The sequence below is a fragment of the Halyomorpha halys genome, unplaced genomic scaffold (assembly GCF_000696795.3).
Source record: "Halyomorpha halys isolate HHAL.00 unplaced genomic scaffold, Hhal_1.1 Scaffold764.1, whole genome shotgun sequence".
NCBI lineage: Eukaryota > Metazoa > Arthropoda > Insecta > Hemiptera > Pentatomidae > Halyomorpha > Halyomorpha halys.
In genome coordinates, this window is record NW_027111457.1 from 540,712 (window position 1) to 563,053 (window position 22,342).

Here is a 22,342-nt window from a genome sequence, read left to right on the forward strand (position 1 = left end):
AGTATTAAATTCTTTGACAACCTCCAGTACTGTAGTATTAAATTCTTTGACAACCTCCAGCACTGTAGTATTAAATTCTTCGACAACCTCCAGTACTGTACTAACCCACTATTCGACACATCAACAGGACGGCCACAAAACTAGCAGAATCACGTCATCGCCTCAGTCTAGACTGACACAATACTGACTCAAAAAACATGGTGAGCTCCGCCACCATTAGGTTGATTCAGATTGTTTCCCATTTCCAAAAGATCTTTTTTCCTTTGTACACTATTAAAATGCACTCTCTATGCAGTAAAAGAGATCCCTTCAAACCTGATATAAACCCTACGTACCCATGCGACTTTTAATTTTAATTGTCAAACGAATATAGTGAAATATGAGAAGTGCTTTTATATATGAACCTGTCGATTTCTGTGTTTTAACTTATTTATTCATTAAATTATTTTATTCTATTAGTACTATTATTATTTTTTTAAAAACTTATTAATCCATTCAAGTGTTTCTTGTAACGGCTTTTTATTATATTTTCCTTTGAATCTATGTGTTAGTCTTGTTCTCGTAAAATGTATTTATATGTGTTTTGGTAAACTGGTCTACTGCTGTGACTATTATTAGTCTCAAATTGCCGTTTGATTGTTTAGCGGGTCACTGGAGAGGTTCTAGAAGGGTGAAATCAGGAGAGCGAATTTGTTGAGCGGGTGAATTAAAAATTGTGAAATAGTGAAATTGAAGGAACAGAAAGGGGAAAGAAAAAAAAAAGGAATGAATTGAAATATTTGTATTTCGTCTATGAACTGAAATTTATTGTAAAAAGAAACCATAGGGAAAAAAACTGTTTTCTTTCTATTTTAGTATACGATGTAATTATATGTAATTTATATATGTCCGATTACGGATTGATTAGTATGCTGTGTGATGTAGCAACTTGATGTATTTTGGCAGCATAGATGAATAAAGTATTTCTCTCTCTAGTTCACACTTATTATTATTAAAAGTTTGTGTTGTCATGTGTAAAGTTATAAACATACTATAAATATATAGCAGTCCTAAAAATGGACATGTTGCTGTCAAGACATCTGAAGTTATAGAGCTATATAACTAAGCTACAAAATGTGATTACCCTACAAACTAAATTATAACCATTTATCTATTTCCGGTAAGTTATCAATGATTAGATAATTTGTTTGCGCATACTAAGTAAATATTCCTCTACGATATTATTAAGAGAAATAAACATATTAGTGAGTTTAACATTACTTAAATATTCTTAAATTATTTTTCTAGCTCGGAATTTCGCCACATTAACTATCCCCACTATATAATGACCACATTAGGATTTCCTATCTGATGATATGATAGAATACCGGGCATTTCCCTATAATCCTGAAGGACCGTAATCCCTCAAGAGGGCTTCCATCGCCTAACTGCTTCCAAGGATCCCGATGAAGAGCCTGTTTTCCATATAACTGTGATAATAGACTCCGTTGAAGACCTAACGTTTCCCTTCATATCGAGTGGCTATTTCAATAATGCCATCTGTCTGTAGCGCCGGAGGAATCGTGAAATTCTATTAGTATTGAGCCGGGCGTGAAGATGGCCTTTGTCGATAGTACCACCTCACATTTGATGTACTTACGGATAACTGTCCGTCTGTCCCCTTGTCGTAAACGTAGTACGAGTTCTTCCTCTTCCATCGAGATTATCTGGTGTATAAGTAATTCTTTGTTAAATAATTTTAAGTTTGATAATCTAAGAATAACAAATAGAAATGTTTTATTCATTCATGCTGCCCAAATACATCGGGTTGCTACATTACACAGCATACTAATCAATCCCTTATTGGACTTATATTAATTACATATTTTTACATGATATAATAAAATAGAAAGAAAACATTTTTTTCCCCACAATTTTCTTTTACAATCAATTCCAGTCTACACTCTAAATACAAATATTTTAATTTATTACTTTTTTCTTTCCCTTTCTTGTCCCTTCCATTTCACAATTTTTATTTCATTTGATTGACAAATTCACTCTTTCGAATTCCCCAATATAACAAATATTAAAATATTAAAAATTTAAAAATAATAATAAAGTAATAAATAAAATAACAAACGAGATATGCAATGTATGCATGCCATCCTTCTCCTAGATAACTCCCTTACTCATTAATTTCCATGCATGTGGATGATTCCCAGGGAGTCAAGTATTATATTTTCTGTTATCCTAGCCACCTTCTGGACATCGACCCTGAGCTCCTCCATGAAGTTCCTAGTTGTGCTGGGAATCGTTCCACGGGCTCCGAACCAGAGGTCTCTCACGTTGAAGTCTCGTTCTCCGAAGCCTTCGCAGAACTTCTCCTTAAGGAAAGGGATGCATTTATTGTAGATTTCCTTCTTTTCCCCATCTACTTTATTTGGCTGGTCAAGGTCGTTATTTTCATATCTCACGGTGGGATCCCTTCTTAGGGAAAGCAACAATATCCACACATCTTGTGGATCCATCTGTATCTACACAGTACACCTCGTCAAAGTAGGCAAAATCTGTTCCTTTTAGACCGTCTAGGATTTTAGGACGTAGCTTTGTGAGGGGAGCAGTTTGGAGAGGGTGTGTAAGATCCGGGAAAACATATTGGTTGACAATGTTGACCTTCTGTTCGGGCTTAAGCAAGCACGATGTGACGAGCTATCTAGATTCTTATTTAACTTTGTCACCGAATCTTTGTTGAACTGTAGCTCTCCCAAGAATCTGCATCCTAAATATTTTATAGTATCTCCTTCTTTCATTGTTTGGGTGCTATCTCCGTTCTCAAGGGAGAGCTTCGTCGATTCCAGTTCTCCTTTATTTATGACGATGCCCACACTCTTTTGAGAATTCATTGCCAAACCGATTACTTTGAACGTCCTCTATACGCAAAGATTTAATAAACATTTCTTAATTAATTTATCTCCTTTCAGTGTATTATTATACACATCATTATACGGTTTTGGTGGAGCTGAAACACGGGGACTTTAAGAACAAAAGAAACGTTTAGTCCCGAGAATAATTGTTTTGTTTTTGCAATTTATATTTTTTTTTCATTTCTCTCTTCTTCATCTTTGTACTCTTTTATTTTTTACAATCTTTTTTTTTTCATTAATTATGAATAGAGGAGTAAACCAGTGTTATGAGCAGCAGTTCTGAACGTGTCCTCTAAAAAGCAACCTCCACCGCTACAAAGAAATCTCTTCAAAAAATCTGCTTGGTAGTGAAGATGCAGAGGCATTAAAAGCGGGAGTTGTTTGTAGGGTATATAACCAGATCCAGGCCGATGAGGAAACGTCCTGGACCCTAATGAAGAAAGGGTTGAAAAAAAGGTTGGCGTTTGGAGGAGGGCGGAGGTCCCCGGAAGAAAATTTTTCCAAATGGTCAGGGGAACTAGGAAACCACGACATTCCAGATTTAATCGTATAGCTGACAAGGATGCAGACCAGTTTCCAGAGCACTTGATAGATGATACTTGAGAAACAGTTAGCAAAGAAGACCCAATGAGAAATCATGTCCGCAAATAAATGTTATTTACCACTTGAGAATGTTACATCATTTGGGATCTCTCAGACTACTAATTTGCAGGTGCATAACTGATTTATGTCTCAGGATGTTGTACATTATCTGCCGTACAAGAGGCCCATTTAAGATTTAAAATGCGTATATTAATGAGAATTTATGGTCGAGTTTTTGGCTGTAGAAGGTGGAGAAAAAAGCACGAATATTGAATTATTTGGTCGTTCCATGTATTCGAATATTGCAAGAGTGATAAAAATGATATTTCTTCGATGGTTGGGGCATATAAAATGACTACATACCATTCCTAAAAGAATCCTTTATGAAAGAGTTTGCGGAAAAGTAGAAAGTCCTTCTCTCGATTGGATTGGTGGAATAGCAGCTGATGAAAGATACATCTTGGAGATCATTAACCGAAAAAACGTCAGTAAAGAGTAGAGAGGACAGGTAAACCAAACTGCAGAAGTTTGAATTAAAATGTATTAATCATAAAGATTTATTTGATAAATTGAAATAAACATTAACATTTCAATTTTTTTGAACTATTATTGTCATTCATATTCGCATTTGTTTTGAGAAGCACTTAAATAATCAAATTTTATTTTTTAATAATTATCAGTTTTTTATTTTAAAAACATTTGAATTGACGAAGAATTTAAGAACCACCAGTCCTCACAATGAGATAATTTACGAAATTGTCAGTGAAGCATTTTCACGCTTCCGCGATATACGTAAGGTTTTTGAAATATGGTGTATGAGGAAGAGGAAACATGCGCTAAATGTCAGAGGCGAACCTTTAGGTCCCACCCACAAAAAAAAGTCAACAGTGGAATAAAATGGTTCACGCCCCGTCGCACTGACTTCCTTGTATGAGTTTTGATTTAAGGTGTTTCAGTTCTGATGAGTTATATCTCATCCAATATTGTGTCGGTTTACGTGTATCCTGTTTCTACATAAATAATGTTAACTATTGAAAAAATATTCTGTGATCTTTTCTCAAAAAGAAAGACAATTCACAGCGATGTTGATGTTTGCCTATGCATAATGAACATTCCTAATATTGTATCCATACTAGGATATATAGTAAAAATATATATACATATGAATAAAATAAAATTGAATAACAAAATCTATTTGATAACAGTGTCATTAATTGATGTAATAAATATGTAAATAAAACAAATTAGTTGTATATATTCCTTTATATTGGTTTTCTGAAGGTAATCAAACATTTCCGGGATGTAAGGATTACTATCGTTTAGTTTGCCAAGTGATATTGGTAATCCATTGTCTATGAAATGCCGGCAGTCTGTCAGTATATGATTAACAGTTAGTGGTACGTTTCACTGTCTACATGTCGATATAGATGTTCCTGACAGTAATTATTCTTGGATTAGTCGAGTGTGTCCGATTCGTAGTCTAGTTAGAACAACTTCTGGATGTCTACAGCTGTGGATTGATGTCTTCCATGGATGTGGAATTCTCTCAATTTCTTTAGTACCCATAGATTGCCTCTGGCTTTAGTAAAAAAAAAACTTCAGGTTGTAATTGTTAATTTTTTATTGTTAGTTCCTACTACTGCATAGTGATCCCAAAGTTGATATCGAATTCCCAGAGAGTTTTAGACAAAGAAAAGAGATATTAAGAATTATGGTTCATCTGAGGTTGCGCAAGAGATGATCTTAACGGCGGTGTTACTGTGATAAGCTACATGCCGTTTAATTTAAATAATTGTACAAATAGTGTATCCATTGTTATAATGGTGCCCTTTTGTACTACGAATTTCCATCCCCATCCATTTCCAGATTTAATTATTTTGAAATCCACCTATTTACTGTTAAAGACATCTTTAATACTATCTTCCACGACCTATCTTAGTCCTTACCTTCTCCTCCCATCCGAAATCACCTATTATTATTATATATAGGATCATAGATTGTTTTTATTATTTCATTTCAAGGACTGAAATCCGCAAATGTGCTGGTTAAGGCAATGTTAGACAACTTTTGTGTTTTTAAAACTTTTAATTTAATAATCTAACAATTATCTTTACTCTTATATAGTTGTGCAAAGTGGAAATTCTACCTATCTAAATATTCTAAATACATATCAATGTTTATTGCAAGAGAAAGGATGGATTCTCGTGTACAGAAGGTTTACAAAGTCTCAGTTTGAGCAAACAAACATATTCCTGTAAGGTATGTAATCTTCTTGCCGTAACATCTGTTAGGACCTCATATAATATAAGTAGGTTTTAGTAATTTGTTTTAACTAGCAAACAATGGGACGCATTTAGCTGGAAAAAATTATTTTATGTCGTTTTCCACATTTTTGAGGCTGCTGATTTCGTAAGCTTTAAAAACCAAGATATAATAATATTGATTCAAGGAAGTAAATCGTGGAGGATGATATTAAAGAAGACTTTACATAAAATTGGTAGATTCACAAATAAGGATGGAAATCCGTTATGTAAAAGGGCACCATTATGGCAATGAATTAACTGTTTCTAAAATGATTTAAATTAAACGGAATGCAGTTCATCACATTAGCAATACCGGCATTAAGACAATCCCTTACGCAAACCTCAGATGATCCTCAATTCTGAATTTTTTTTTGTCTAAAACCCTCTGGGAATTTACTATCGACTTTGGGAATAATCTTTCAATATTAATGCTCGCGTGTTGAGCTCTGCGACAAAGGCCTTTAATAGCCAACCATTAATCAGACATGAGGTACCGTGGAGTCTAGTCAAATTTCACTTTCCCTCTCCGTCATGGTCACTGCTCGGAAAGCTGAGTGTTCACAATAGCTCAGAGCGTGTAGTGAAAGTGAGCAAGTGTCAAGTATAGTATGAAAATCATTAACTGCAATGAGCAATCTAACCAATATTGGGTCGAAACTTTATATTTCTATCCAACACTACTTACCTTTCTCTCTTTGTAGGATATTAAACTAGCCGGGAAAAATAGAAAAAATATAAAGCTGTCCTTACATTAACATATTCATATAAAACATCAATAACAAATTATCCCAGAATGTGAACTATCATGGTGTAACCTTTGAAGACATGGAGATTTTCAGCGCTCATCAATAAGAAGATAAAATCATTCAAGCTGAAAGTATATAATATGAATTTTTTATTAGTATATAATATGAAATATTTGATAATAGTCTTCAACTGCTTAAAGTTCTTAATTTATAAATATAGATTATATAGCCATTTTATTATATTGTGCTGTATTTCCAAATCTACGGTAAATCTTTTACAATCATTTAAAAATGTTATATAAGTCGTAAAAGAAACATAAATGATAGTACAAAGCCGGGAAGAAAAAAAGGCAATCTCACCCCAATTTTTGATTACTTTAATGAAAACTAGGTATAATTATTAGTCAAAATTGATGAGTCTGCCAAGTATAGGAAGGGGGAATAAAAAATGGCGGCTGTTTCAAAATCTTAAAAAAACTTTAATTTTTCATTCGGAGCTGTATATCTTAAAAACTAAAAACACTAGAAAATTTAAGAGAACATTATTTAAAGAAGAGTAAATTTTCTAAAACATGAGATATTTATGTCTAATAGTTCTTGAGATATATCTATTTAAAAAGCAAAATTTCTTAAAAATTTACTGACAGATTAGTAGTTAGTTAATTTATTTTGAGAAATCTATATCTCAGGAACTATGTAACGTACAGATGTCTATTAGCACTCAAATTAAAGCTAGTTTAATGGACTATAAAGAAGTTTATGACCTTTACCTTCGTAGGAATAGTAGTTTTCGTGATATTTGCTAAAATAAATTTATTTATAGTTGTTCGGACAATAAGTTTGATTTACGAAAAACTTCATTTCAAACCATTGTATGTACAGATGTCTGCTAGCGCTCAAAAATAAAGCTAGTTAAATTGACTACAAAATAGTTAATTATGTTTATCTTTGTAGGAATAGTAGTATTTATGATATTTTACAAAATAAACTGACAAAATGTTAATTTCTAGTTCTTAGTATAAAATGTTGGATTTTTGAAAGAATATATCTATATAAGACCATAAGACGCATATATATCTGCCAACACTCAAAATAAAAGAAATTTAACTTTCTATAAAGTAGTTTATGACACTTATCTTCGTAGGGGTGGTTTTTATGATATTCACATATGAATATAAATTTAGCACATGAAAATATGTCCGAAAAACTATAAATCAATTTGTTTTAGCGAATATCATGAAAACTACTACTTCTACGAAGATAAACATTATAAACTACTTTATAGCTCATTAAACTAGCTTTAATTTGAGTGCTAATAGACATCTGTACGTCAAATGGTTTTTGAGATATAAATTTTGTAAAATAAATTCACTAACATCTGTAGTTAGTACGTCCCATACAACATTTTTATGAAATGTTTCTTTTTAAAAAGCTATATCTCGAAAACTATTTAACGTAAATAACTCTATTAGGGCTCATATTTTAGCAAATGTACTCTTCTTTAAATGACGATCTCTTAGGTTTTCTTGTGTTTTCCTCCTTTCTAAGATAAAGAGCTCCGAATGAAAAATTAGATTTTTTTATCGCTTTGAAACAGCCGCCATTTTTTTCCCCCTACCTATACTTGGCAGACTCATCAATTTTGACTATTAATTATACATAGTTTTCATTAAAATAATTAAAAATTGGGGTGAGATAACTGCCTTTTTTTCTCCCCTGTGGGCTCTTGTACTTTGATAGTATATGAAATTTTACAGCTCCGTAAGGACTTACAATTGCCAACCATTAAAAATTTCTTAACTGGTAGACATGGTCAATTTTTTTAATGCGTGAAAAATCTAGCGCATCCTTCCTTCAATATATACAACTATATATATTTTCTTATTGAACTTAGGGTATCAAAATTGAACTAATTCGTCACAGGCACTGAGATCGTGTGTTCGGAGGAATCCCGGGAAAAACAAACAATATTTCGTTATCCAGGACTAACCTTCAATAGGATGTTGATGGTTTGGGGTCCACCATCTGAGGCTTCATTAATTGTTCTCACCGTTTAGACGAAATTAAATGAAGAAATCAAATATTTAGACCGACCTATTAAAACCTCTTTGTGATATTTGGCTTTGCGAAACTGACATAAATGTGAAAACAAATACAAAATTTCTTTAGAAATACGCTTTAAGTACAAAATATACATTAATTTTTCTTTTATAAAATTAAAAATACAGGTGTGTGTGAACTATTGTATACTGGCACAACAGAGATTTGCGAACAAACTACACATTAGTAGCACTCCAATAACATTTCTATACAATAAGATAATCATCAAATTCTACAATGATGAAATATAAATTTCATAGTATGAGAAATAATATTCTCTCCATAAAAACATTTTTGTTCCAACTATATATCGTATTCAAAACACATCCAACCTAAATCCATTTATGTAATTTTTAAATTGTTTAATGTATATGAAAATAATTCAAACTAAATTATTTTTTTTTTTAAATATTACCTTGAAATACATTAATTATCGGCCAGAATGATTGATAGGTGATAATTTAAATATGAATCTCACTCAAAAAAAGAAACTGCAATAAAAAAGGTAATCGCAATATATATATATATATATATATATATTAATATGGTTTGATTATCTCCTCATAGTTTGGATTATTTAGATTCCCTGATTAGTAAAACAATATGATTTAATTTAATGGTGTTTTTTTTTTAAATGAGACACATTACACATCAGAACCGGATTTTGATTTTTAATATATATTTATCAACAAATATGGTTGGAGCTTTTGATATAAGCCTTTCCATGAAAATGGAATAAAATAAAAAAAAAAATAGTCCATTCATCAAATTTATTTTTTCTATTTACTTATGACTATGCCCTGTAGTAAACAAATTGGTGGAGCTCCTTCGTGCCTGTTGTATTCCATATCTTTACGACCATTGACGGACATAGATGGAGAACTTTCCGTGAAGAGATGGAAGGAAACGCCACTCCCTGCGATGGCATCTGGACCGGAAGCCCTCCCGACCTTGCTCCTTCTGGCCTCTTGTTTACTCTCCGCTACTCGTATTCCTCTAGGAGCAGGAATTGAAACCTTTTATGATTTTGTGTCATTTTACTAGTAATGAATATTACCATCCATAAAATACACGAAGTTATCAGTTGGCAGCTTTGAAAATGACTACACTTATTCCTAAAAAAAACAAAAAAACAAGGGCACTAGAATCTACTATTAGAATGATGTCTACTACCGCTATGTCGACCTTGATTGTTTACACTAAGTTGATGAAATCTTTATTCTTTATTATTACATTTCATTCTTGAATATTTGGAGAAGGAATAATTATTCCAGGCAACACCTTGTCCCGAGAGCAGTTGTATTTGTCAACTTGACACTTACGATTGTATTTTAACTCCTTTAATTACACCACACTTTTGTACTAGAGAATATCAATTTCGGTCACTTTATTATTGGATAGATTAGTGGTTCCCTAATAAGATGCCGTGGCAAACTGGTCCTGCAAGAGAATGCTAGTGCACCGTACAATATATATTTTTTTTATTATTTATATATTGCTATATACAATAGTATTTATATAAAAACACATTAAGTAAATTTAATGTAACGTCATGATGATATATAGGCATGTAGAGAAACTACCCATTGGTAGCACTCTAATCAATAATATGTAATAAATATGCAATAATATGTAATTTTTACGACTATGTAAATGGTAGCGAAATTAACACATATAAAATGACAATACCATTGTATCGTTGTCTAGGGCATGTTTACCATTAATCGGTCATTTAGACTAAGGAAAAAAATACATAATTTGGAATTTATGGCTGTATTATTAGTAGCCCACATAGATTATTGTGATATTTTTTATTCATTATTTTTTTCACATAGGTATCAATTATTAAAAATATATATACTTCTTTAAAGTATCTTTGATATTTTGCATTTTAATAAATTTTCTATCAATTAATTTGCAATTATAATTTTTTTCTTTATTTTCTATATATTCAACCGCTTAAAGGACAATTGTGCCGCTATTTTTTTTTCAGCCCGACAAGGGCGCAGCGAAATTATTCAAACCGACAAAGGTGTCGTGAAATTATTTTAGCTCAAAAACTCCTAGTTGACATGGGTACCACGGTGACAAAAGTTATTTAACCATTTGGACAAGAGACAAAAGAACTGGAGTTTTGAAGTTTTCACAGAGAATCTGCAAACGCGAATTCAAATAGCGTGTTCAACATTTTTTTTGGAGGGGGATTAAGTGGAATGGGATACATTCGTAATTAAAAGCATAACCGTTAAACCTCTTTAACCTCGAAGTATTAATCCGGAGTACGTAGGTTAAAATGATAATCTCTCATCCACAATTACCTAAAATATGGCGAATGGATTAATTTCCCAAAAGAAATTTTGATTTATTTATTTGTAGTATCACAATCTTCTGATACTTTTTTATTTATTGGATAATTTATATTTACTGATAATTTCAACTAGTTTGTTTATATACTTTTTACTTGACTTTTTAAATATAATCTACTAAATGAATTTACTTTAGTTCGATTTCTATATTCTTTGATTTTATTTTTCATGACGGCATGCGAATTCTTTATTTCTGATATATTTCATAATACTTAAAATATATCCCTAGAGCTGGTTGGTCTAAGTAGGGCAGGAGGAGTGGGGCATCGGCAAACATTTTACAGTTAGTGCAAATTACTTTAAAACTCTACCAAATTACGTGTGGATGAGGCAACGCCAAAGTGCCCGGCCTTCATTTTAGCAATCAAGATTCCTAAGACGAATGAGTAAATTATATTTAAACTTTTAGGAGAGAGGAAAGAAGGAACAGTACAATAAATCTTTTTGTACGTTTGAGGTCAGTTGTGTTATAGTCGGTAAGTTTCATCTCTCCACGTATGTAATATGGCACTTGTTTATAGTGTTAATGGATGAATGTTTTTAAAGGGAAGACGTGTTAATGTCGGCCATATTCTCATTTCTTTCTGATCGTTATAGATACTTTAACACATAGTCTACCAAAAACATTATTTACTGAGTGGTCTATTACTTAGTGGAAAAAAGTTAATGAATTTACAAACCTAAAAAAACTAAATTTACAATGATTTATTATTTTGATAAGCTGTAATTTCTAAGAAATGATTAAATGGCTTGTGTTTCTAATGGAAAATTGTTTTATAATGATAATTTTATAATTATATGTGTTATAAATTTTCTTACCAAATGCTAAAGGTAGACTACAGAAACGCTTTGTTTGGCTGCCCAAATACATTGGCTTGCTACAATACTCTGTGTCTAATCCATGACTGGATATGTAAAAACTGCATATATTTAAATGATACTACTTACACTATAAACACTTTTTTCCCTACCTTTTCCTTTTTCAAACTATCATCGTCTATATACTAAATACAATGTTTAACTTTTTTTTCTCCTATTTGACAATTTTACTCTCCCTATTTCACTCTCTCATACCTCCCCTCTCTAGTGACCCGCAACACACGTTTGATCCGTTACAAAAGTTCAAAGAATTTATCATTAGCTAGTGATGCAAAAATAAATCGAAGATACAATAGTAACAGCAGTAGATCAGTTTGGAAAAAACAAAACAAAGTAATATATAATTTTAAAAAGGTAAAAGTGAGTTAAAAGAAATGAATAAATAAGTAGAAACATAATTAAGCAGGTTAGGCATAAGAAAGCTAAACAAAACAAAAACATAAGGAACTATCTCAGAGCTAATTCCCATACAGGTAATGGATGATTTATGATGCCCAGGGAGTCTAAAATAATATTTTTCACCACGATCACTATATCCCCGATAGTAAAACTTAGGCCTTCTAGAACCTCCTAGTGTTATTTGGTATAGTTTGCATACAGTGAACTATCGCTCTCCGAAGGTCTCGCCGAAATTATCTTTAAGGAAAGGGATGCTTTTTTAAAAAATTTCCTTCTTTTCCGTTTCCATTGCACCCGAGTGGAGCCATTAAAAATCTCATCATCGGATCCAAGACCAGAGCCGTGCCTCTGGTTTTAGAGAACTCGACAATATCTGCGTACTTCATGGATTCGCCGGGGACCCAACTTCTCTCTTCTGTCCACTGGCTCCTAAGACTTCACGCAGAATAGAAGTAGAAGTTACTTGAATGTTGCAGAACGATATATAAATTAACTAAGGTTAATAAAAACCGTATACTATTTTTGTATACATTTAAATTTGTTTGGATTAATCATTTTATTTAGTTAACTAATTTAAAAAATATAAATACAACATTCTAGAAAAATTTTCTAGATAATATTGATAGGCAGTGTTCTGGGTCCTGTCCTCTACACCCTCTTCACTCCTGTCCTTCACATCCTCAAGCTGAGTGTTTGCGGCTTTAGCGCACTTCCTCAGCCTCCACTGGCTCATTACCAGTGATGCGGAGAAAGTGATGCGCTGGAATCTTTTGAGCTCTGCTCTACCCCTCACACGTGGGGGCTAGAGTGGGCTCAGGTCGATTGTGTAAATATTATTTTATCATTATGTTATTTTATTTATTTATTTTTCATACAGATAGTTTGATTATGTTCATCTTGTTTATTCTTTTGTTTGTATATATTTTCAGAGAGTTGTTTTTTTATTTTATTTTTTTATTTTAGTATGTATGAGATCATTCATCACTATTACCTATTGCCCACAACTGTGTGGCAGATTGTAATATCTATCAATAAATAAATCTATCAATAAAAAAAAAAGATAATATTGATACCAAAAAAAACAATCTCTTTAGATTCATATAAAGAATAACTTTCTATTTCGTTACAGTCGTTTATTGAGAAATTGTGCTTACTTCATTTATTTTTTTTATAATTTTGTTATAACGTTTCATTGTGCACAATCTTATTGGTCAGTTATCGGAGCTTGGTTCTTTTGCTAAAAATATCTACAAAGACTTCATTGTAGTTTATTTAAATTATATATACCGTTTAAATTAGTATGGATTACGTGTCAACTATAACAGGAAACAAATCTTATATAGGTTTGGTAGGAGACCTTAAGTGTACCTATTTAGGACCAGGTTAGCTGACCTTACCATCTTAGGTATCTTCCATAACGATTCCTATGCTTAATATAGCACTAACTGTTTCCTGTTTTGTGATTTAAATTATTTATAAATCAGGATGAATGAACTCACCGCGTTAAATTAAAATTCCTATATGAGGTGGCAGTCATGTCACTGTACGGAAAGGTAAGAATATGAATTAATATTTAGAACTTTGATATTAGCATTCAATCGTCATTCAGTGCTAGTATGTAATTTTGGAACCCTGTCCATTGTGTCAGATTAAACAGAAAAAAATATGACGTAGACACATTCAGCTCTAATTGCTAATTGAGTACTATACACACAGATATATAGCGAAAATCAAATACAAATTTCTAAAATTGATTACGTCTGAATTATATACAGTTTTTTCCTACTTCCTGCTATTTATTAATTACTAATACAATACATAAAGGAATAATAAAATATATTTATACCCATATTTAATTCCTTTTCTTTACCATACGGCATTATTAGGGAATGACCTGTATTTGCTGAAGGGAGGAGTTACAGTATTAGTTGGGAGTCGATCGCCGGGGGTGTAAGAACGGGGAGGGACCGCTCCACTGGGCCATATGTAGTGGACATCCCTGTGTATGGGTGTGTATATAAGTTACAGTTAGCTGTACAACTCATCCACTAGATCAGCTGACTCAAATGATATATAGACGAGCTGGTCTCAATAAAAGGCACTGTTTGAGTAGCAAACGAGTTGGTCATTTCTCTCTCTCTTTTTAAGTCTTTGTTTTACCAAAAGTTTAACTTGTTTATATTTCATTACTCAGATTTTTTTGAAATTCTGACTTCAATGGACTGTATCATATGGGTGATATTATTTACAGATTATGGTTGAAAATGACCTCTGAAATAATTTCAATCTACTTCTTTTTTTTTTTCGATTTTCTGCACCTTTGGCTCGGAAATCGTAAAAAAATGTAAAACAATATTGATGATTTACACTTTCAGGACGCGTTGGACAAAAGTGTTAGATACAAATCCATCTCATTCAAGTTACCAAGGTATCATAATTTGTAAACAAATATTACGCATCCCATCAGAAATTCCCAAAGGTACGCTGGAGAAGAATGAAGTAAACGAGAAGGTTCAGAAAAAAACATGTAAATATGAGACCAAGCTATTCGATTACCGTTTTTCTCATAATTAATATTAAAATTCTATTTAATTTGTACAAAATATCTATCTATATTAATTACTTTTATGCTAATATTAATATTATGTGGACATGACGCTGTTGCAATAAAAAGACTCATAAACCATTACTGTAATTTCCTATGTTTTTTCAATTGCACGATTGCCGTTCATTTGAATAGTCATTTACGGAGAGAAAGTATTGCTTGCTAACAGTTAGCAATCGTTTGCAAGCAGTTTTTTGCCTCCGGCCTATTATCATCGTTATGAGGAGCCAGAGAACAAATAACGAAAACAAACATTTTAAATCACCCAATGACAAATGAAGCAATATTAATTGAGAAGAAAACATAGCTGACGTAAGAGGGACTAACGAGTAAGGACAGCACGCGCCATTAACATAATGCGTGTGCACACAAGGCAATAAGGGCTGTGCCAAGGCCGTGTCATTGGTGGCCCATTGTGAATTTGTAAAGCAGAAATTGATGAACACATCTACGTCAAATTAGGATATTAATTTTCTGGTCACAATGATATTGGCTATCACTTAATTCAATGAATGGTGCTAAAATAAAAAATAAAAATATTTAATGCTATTAAGAATAAATCTTAGAAGTTATTAGTCATTTATGTGTTAATTTTTGTTTATTCAGAAATGTACATCCAATATATTCCTTGGAGATAACAACATACTGATAACAATTGCTGCCAAAATAACTTATAAAAATGATAGACAAATAAAATTAATTAGTTACACTTTTGATTATTGGGTTGCTGTGGCTATTCTATGAAGGCATAAGCTAGAACAGTACAGTATGAATTACTCTCTAGTGATAACTAATGAGAAATCCTATTTATGTTTTTATCTTTATATTTTCTAATCTTTAATATTCTAATATATTTTTCAATAAATAAAAATTTTGTATCATAAAATGACAAAAATATATAAATTCCTCACATGATAACGTATCTAATTTCAACATTTGATCCCGCAACTATTCCCTTAATTGACTAAGAACATTCATCGATCTACTAATAATTCCAAACTCATTTTGAACGCTACTAAACCGGAATAAAATATTACCTAATATAATTACAATAAAATTCCATAATGAATTCAAATTATTATTAAGAACCAATTCCAAAGTAATAAATCTATAAACACTGTCATTATTCTTATTCATTCTATTAAATAATTTTATAGGATTAATATATATATATATATATATTTGCAAGATCTAGACATCTAACTTTCTCATTAACTGTATCATTACCTTTAAGAATAAGATTAATAATATTTGGATGATTTAAAAAATATCAATATAATATTTATCCATTTAGTACCTAATGGTACACCCAGAATTTTAATATCTTCTATAGTATTAATTTAAATTAGTAATATTATCCGGCCAGGAAGTTTATCAGTACAAATAACTGTAAATATAATTGCAAGCCATCTGCTTAAAATCATATTATCAATAATCATCATCATCCAAATACTAAAATGATGAAAGGACAAAAATAATGATACCATCATTCAATTAACTAAATACTAACATGAAAAAATAAATAAAAATATATGAGGAGATGGTTGGGAGGTGCGGTCAGAATATAACACAAATAAGTTAAAATAATTTACTTAATAGTGCCAACATTTCGTCTAGGATTTCTAGCCTTCATCAGCGCTAAGAACAAAGAAGAAGTTAACAACCAATGAATACAAAAATTAAAAAACAAAATATAAACTGAATGACATAAAGTAAAGAATTGTACAGAATCAAATTAATATAAATATAGTGGAAAATATAATGTGTATATAGGTAATTGAATAAGTAAGTAAAAATAATATAATTAAGGAAATAAAATAAAAATTTGAAGTTACATAATGGAAAGGAATATGAATATTTTATTTTATTAGTAATTTAAAAATTAAAATTATAGAACGTGAAAATAAATAAACAAAAAATAAAATTGAGAGAAAGAAAATATATGTAACTAATGAAATATGTTACCATAATATTAGAATAAAGAAACAAAATATAAAGTAAAGTTAGGTAAAAGAAGTGAATAGAAAACATAACAATAATTATGTGCGGTGAACATAACTAATAACGTGGATAAGGAAAATTAAGAAAAGAATAGCGAAGGAGAAGGGGGTAAAAGAAAGATAGAAAAAAAGGAGAATAAACCATAAAACGCACCTACTAGCAAGAAATCAGACAGCCAAGAGCTGCTTAGCGCCGCGAACGGCGAGGCTCTGAGTTAAAAAGTAGGTTAGAAAGATGACGAGACTATTGGGAGGTAAGGAAACGTTACAAGTGGGTAAAAAAATAACAAGTAGAAAATATTTGAAAGAGGAAAGCGTGTAAGAGGGTGACGACAAATGGTTTTAGAAAATGTTAAAAAATAAGTTACAAGGGTGACGAAGTTACCGGAACTTCTTATTATTACTAATAATAAGAAATAGAAAATGTTTTAAGAAAAGTTTAAAAAGTTAAAAAATAGGCTACAAATTGGGAGAAAAAAATTAATAAATAATAAAAATTAAAATATTGAAAACAAAAATAAAAATATATATAAATAATTTTAACTTTTTTTTTTTAATAAATTAACTATTTGAGAATATGTTAACGATAAGTTGTGCTTATCAGTTTTTCAATTGACGAAAGAAGGTTCTAATTGGATATAGATGCTTTCTGAGTCATCTCTCTGGGGCTCATGCCTTTTGTCATGGTTACACTCTGACCTCTCCTCCCAACCATCTTTTCCTCATATATATTATCCACGGTCAACTATCTTTTCTTCTTAAATAAAAATAATTTAAAGAACTTTAGAAGTGAATAATAATAGTACACATTTAGAATTAGTGAAATAATAACAGTGAGCTAATGAATTAGTAATAATTATGGAGTAAACTTGATTAAAAATGAGAATACAAGATGAAATATAAGAAATAATAAAATACATAATAATATACTACATACAATAATATAAACGCTTTATAGCATATCTAACATAAAAAAGAAGGAACATAATTAAAGGATATAATTATACGATAAAAGTAAGGATCTAAGTATACCTAAACAAATAATAAATATATAATTAAACGCACATATATAAATCAATCATAAAATACACGACATAAAAAAATCTTTTCTTTTTGTTAGAGAGCTAAATCGATATGGATTCCCGAAATTAGGTATTTATTATTATTATATATAATTATTATAATTAGCGTTTCTACAAGATTCAATTAATGTAAGGGGCATTTATGTACTTTGACTATAACACCTGATTAACTTAATTGTTTGATGTTCTACGCGGACCTGACCTGCCTAGAAGGAGACGGCGAGATTTTATCCTGTGATCTTTGCATTGCTAATTCTTTGAACACGCTTCTAGATAACACTGTCCTCCATTTATATCGATGAGTGGTGTTAAAAAATTAATCCATTATATTGTTTAACATTATTAAATTTAGCAATACTACCGACTTTTAAAGCTACCTTTCTCACTTAAGCCGCCTTTTCAAGTCTCCCCTTCCTTTCCTATACCGATCGACTGCCTATTGTTTACGGTTTTTTGAATGATTTTCTAAGAAAGACTTATTCCGTATTCAATACAAAGGAGATTGTATTCAAGAAAGCATTCGTGCATTAATAAGTATTGTAATGAACTTTTGCTTTTTGAATTTCGTTTCAGTTTATTCATTATTAATACCTCACAGAATAATTAAATTATAAGTTTTAAATTAATTATTAATGATTATATAAAAAACACAGACACACAAAAATGATTTAATTATGAGCAGTTGAATATTAGGCATTTTTATCACACCAGAGCTGTTAAAATAATTTTTGACATCGTCTTCATTATCGTCAAAACTGTGTCATCATGAGAAATGTTTCACTTCACAGAAACTATCAGACGCATAGACTTAGGAAATTATATTTAATTATAGCATTTCTTTATTAGTTATTACAATTATTTGCTTTTTTTTTTTTATTGAATTAATCATTTTTCCACTTCAGGTGAACAGCAACTGCTCCTCGCTGGATATGTCCATGCTTAAACTAATATTCGAAATCAAGTTTGTGGAATTCATTTTAATGTAATTTATAATGATCTTCCTCTGGTTTAGTGTCGGGTAAAATTAAACGTTTGCTCTGATAATATTAAACATACGGAGCTCAATATATATATTCTACTCTTAAGAAAAGATGTGCTGAATGTTTTCTTGCGGTTGATGGTTTCCTGGAAATTAACCATAAAATGAAAAATTAACAAAAATTACTGGAATTAATAAAATACACTTTCGATCGTCTACTGAGGGCGTACATTTAGATTTTTAATGTCAATTAAAATCCAAACAATTGAAAAATAAGAGCAACCCTTTTGTCATTTGAAAGTGCAGAATCGGGAACTGTACAGTCTTTATTTTAAAAAATATTTATATACCATTGTAAAAGATAAGCAAATAAGATGAACATAGATTAACATTAAATTAATGAAATACATAAATCTATAAGAAGATATGTAAGTTTATGTGAAGATCGTCTTCCACTAACGGCCTATATAAACAGCTTCAGAGTGTAAATGTCAAGATTTATATCCCCGGACCTCCACGAAATAATAATTGACAGACACATGCGGAATTCGAATCCACAACGCTCTGAACCAAGCAATCTGGCACCCTCCCCCAACGTCTAATTCCGTAAAGTATTCAGGTTATAATTTATTTTCTGGTTCGTTTATTCTCTGAACTACATATATCTTTTTAGATTATGTATGTAGTAAATATTTTAGGCTCTTTCTTCTAATTAGACCTATTTCGTATCCGTGATTTTTGGGTAGAAAGCTAAAGATGACAATAATAAATTATAGGGACCCTAAATATAAAATATATATACTTTAAACGCTCTGCGACATAATAAAAATATATGGTATATAATATATTTTCTATGTTTTGTATTATACATATAGTCCTAATATATGTCTCAGTTCGTTAAAGAGTATTGTGAACCAGTCAGCAATGACGCCACACTGCTTGGTTATATTTATACATAAATTGGAAGAAATGATCTGGCACAGGTAAAGGAATCAAACGAAATTCTTAATTTGCCGGCATTGTTAGCAGAAATATAAATTGAAATGAATTCATAAGCTCGTTTATCCATTCCTATAGAATTCACAAGACACCTATCAAAACTTTCGTATATTTATTTTCAATTTCTCGTAAAGAATTTTTAACTATTCACTCCATATTTTTAGATATTAAATGTATGAATATCGTTAAGAATTTTGAGTACTTGCGTATATATCCCCCCAGACCAATTGTCGGTTATAAATTATCCTATTATTATTGCTGTAGTTGGGTCATAGACTGTTGACTCAAGAGATTTTCATTATTAATCCTCAACAGATCTTTTCTAGTTATAATCGTTAGAAAAATTTGGATTAAGGTTATGGTTTCAGGTCATAATTCAAAACTGGGTCAGGACGAGATATTGGATCTACTCGTTTGCCACTTGATGCAAATCCAACAACTGTACAAATGCTTGGTAAACAAAAGAAGCAACAAACGTCGGTATCCCCACGCTTGTGTGTTCTTTTGAGTTGTATAGGCTATTATATTATAATAATGAGAACAATAAAGATAGCCAAAATGAAATCAAAGTAGGCGGTTGATTATGAAAATTCATAGAAATGCTACTACATAATCTATAAATTCAATCTTTGTTTTTGAATTTTTATCAGAACTTGTTAATTTAATTACCTGGACATATTATGTCTTTATAAATGTATAATAGTGCTTTGTTAATTTAAAAATAAACAGATAAATTTAATTAACAAGATTTGAACCTATGTGCTTATACCAAATCGATATGATTTTAAAATATACAATCTTAAACTAGAGTTATAAAATGCAAAAGATGGGGATAATCTTCAAATTATAAAAACTCAAATGTCACAGATCTGTTGGCTGTTCTAAAACGATACTTACTGAACCCAAACGTGTGAATGCAGCATGATCATGCAGCCCTTTGATTTGTGCCCAAAAACCGACACTCAACGGGTCCGCCACAAATTCAGTCCATGTCCCAGCCAATCCAAATAACTCATCCACATGCTTTCGGATTGGCGATTTTGCCATTGTTTGGCAAACGTGTAAAGGCACCTCTAAGTTCCTACCAATTTTTTGAAAGACATGTCTAAACAAATTCAAAATTAATTTTTTGGTTGGTGAAGTAATCCCATCAGGATAGCGATAACAAGGATTAACACACATTCACATCAATGTAGAAAAAAAAATCTATATCAATAATAACCTGACAACATAATTAAAAGAAAAAAAAATATATTATTTAATATCATATCATATTTGATATCATGTAAGTAATGATAAATAATTTATACAATTGTTATTTCATACAATGAAATAGGGCTTGTTTTTTTTTTCAGCTTCATAGGTCTATTTTAGTCATTCGGCAATATTAGTCTTGTCGGATTTATATAATGTGAAGTTTGAGGCTCTTTTTCTATTTTGTGTAAAGTCGATCTCATTTTCTGATGCCTACCCTTGCGGCGGACTCCAGAAGACCCCGACGATGCCGCGACTGCAATGCTCCCCCAAACTATGCACCATGCAACAAGCTAGGACCTGGCCTGCCCCTACCATCACGCCTGAGTCCAGGACAACTTGGCAAGCCTCTGTGGAAGAAACACCTCTTTCTGACAAAAGGCGAAGATACATGGTTTCACCATTTTCGCCCACCGCTGAACCTGGACGATGGAAGCGAAGAAGACGTAACCACGACGGCGAAGACATCGCCAGATAAGAGAACTAAATATGTTCACATATGAGAACCTCTGATATCGATTTCTATTATTTAACATTATAATTAATTATCACTTACTAAAATACTAACCTATTAACCCCCTCCGGGATTTTATTCTCGTTTCTCGTAAATACATGTGCCCATTACTAAAGGTGATATGTCTCATAATTTAACACCCCTTTTCTACACTAAGATAATTTAACATTTCAACATATATTTGGGATACCTGAAGTAAGACACGGTCCAGGTCCCTATGTATACAAGTCTCTTGCTGGATACTATTAGATTATATTTAGAGAATATATTTGATTATTGATTATTTTTATAATGAGCTTTTAAGTTTCCTATAGGACAAATGCTATAGCATTTAGTGTTACTGCTAAAGTAGTATCAATAGTTAGGTTGGAATTCTTTTCATTTTTCGACTTTTGGGATTATATGTCAAGGACAGATGATTCAATTTTTTTTTTATTAATATTATTATTGGCGCGACAGACCGTGGAGATCCACGACCTCGCGGGATATATTAAGGAAATACATCGCACGTTTCTTGACGTAGGTTTTTTCATAGGTTGGGTTCGTCACTCCCAGTCTTGTTTTTGTACATGCTACCCATTCGCTAACGGACTTCACAAATGTCCGAGGGGGGAGGCTGTGAGTGATATTT

At 31.4% G+C, this 22,342-nt stretch overlaps 1 protein-coding gene across 2 annotated transcripts in view; it reads left to right on the forward strand.

Annotated features, from left to right (window-relative positions):
* The window catches only part of LOC106685994 (beta-1,4-glucuronyltransferase 1), a 397,426-nt gene that overhangs the window by 125,230 nt on the left and 249,854 nt on the right, over window positions 1-22,342 (forward strand). The gene's annotated exons all lie outside the window — the stretch shown is intronic.